Genomic DNA, 1,776 nt, shown 5'->3' with positions numbered 1-1,776 from the left:
ATTTTAATCCATCTAAGATTTGTCTTAATAGAATTAAATCTATTCAAATCCATAGGATAAAATAAATTAATATAAATGTTTATCCTAATTCATCTAGGATTTATCTTGGAATAAATCCATATAAATCCATAGAATAAGATAATATTATATTATAATTATTCAAATCTATCCAAGATTTATCTAGGAACAAATCCATATAAATCTATAAGATAAGAATAAAATATTATATTATCACTATCCAAATCCATCTAGAATTTATCTATGAATAAATTCATATAAACTCATAGGATAAGAATAAAATAATATTATCATTATCTAAATCCAACTATGATTCATTAGGAATAAATCCATATAAATCCATTTTGCAGCGTCCCGTCGTTTAGCCGCCCGTCATGACGATTTGATTTAATTCCCGTAATGAATTCCACCGTCCAAGAGAAATCAAAAAGATTGCGGCGCATAAAATATTCCATGAATTCTCAAAGGCAAGAATACAATCACATACAAATTATGTAAGCAGCATTGATCAATTATATAATCATTACATAAAACGTAATTAGAATTATATGATAAGAGATTCCAACATGACAGGAAGCTCTCCTTGACACTGAATTGCATGTTCGACGACGTGCAGCCCCGGCGCAAGCGCCGGCTGCACGTCCTCATCAAATGTGCCCACATTGTCATTCATCAATTTCTTCGTTATCATGATACACAACAACACACACGAAACGAAGAAACTCATGCATTCAAGCAATCCACATAACATGAAATTAATCAACATAATCAGAGCCAAAAATTGGCTCCGATACCAATTGTTGGGGTTTGGTGCCCCTTGCACAGCGGAAGACTTGTACAAATAAATAAATCAGATACAGATCTATTTGACCGATTATGCGATTAATCAATTCACATGTTAAACTTGAGATAATTGCATGCTAGAACGCAAATAATTCATGCTCAAAAGAAAGTAGACCCTAAAACATGAATTCTACGGTTTAGAGTTACCGATTTGATTCTCCAAAGAATCAACGATTGCTCGCGCCTTCTCCACGCATGATGATCTTCAATACTAGACCATGAGGATCTTCTCTCTGGTTCCCGAACCGTATCTCGATATCAGGGTGGGCTGATCTCATCAAAATACTAGGACTCGAATAAAAGAAGACAGTAAAAAATCCTTTCGGGAAAGGAGTAGAATTCGAAAATTCCTACAGCTGGGAAGCTGGAAATTTTCAAAATTACAAATAATGAAATTGCCATTATTTTGTCTCCTCATTCTCCTATTTATATTAAGTTCACATATTGGGGCCCTGACCGTGATCTATGGAAGGTTTTGGATAAGGGCCCTTGCCCAATTAGCTTTTTACTAATTAAATTGAACCCACAATTTAATATAAACTTATATTGGAATATTACGAGCAGCCACTACGGAAGTAATATTGAACTCTCCCCATCCAAATCTGAAATTACAAGTAATCCGAGTTTCCATTATTTATATTATTTATTTCATGCGCTTAAGATGTAAATGTCCATTAATTAATTAATGTCTGATATTGACTTAATTAATTAACGTCTTATTAATTCCAAGAGTGGACTTAGCAAGAAACACTTATTTATTATTCATAGAGTAATAAAACCCCAACTGGCCAGTTTTCCGAATAATAAAACCTTGTTCGAGCTCCTCTTGAGGACATTATCAAACGAGACTCACCTCGCGCACGATTCAACATAATAGCAATCCTAGCACCACTAGATGTTAATCACCACTACCCA

Source organism: Salvia hispanica, chromosome 3 (genome assembly GCF_023119035.1).
Source record: "Salvia hispanica cultivar TCC Black 2014 chromosome 3, UniMelb_Shisp_WGS_1.0, whole genome shotgun sequence".
NCBI lineage: Eukaryota > Viridiplantae > Streptophyta > Magnoliopsida > Lamiales > Lamiaceae > Salvia > Salvia hispanica.
The sequence above is the reverse complement of the archived record's forward strand: the minus strand, read 5'-3'. Positions refer to the sequence as shown.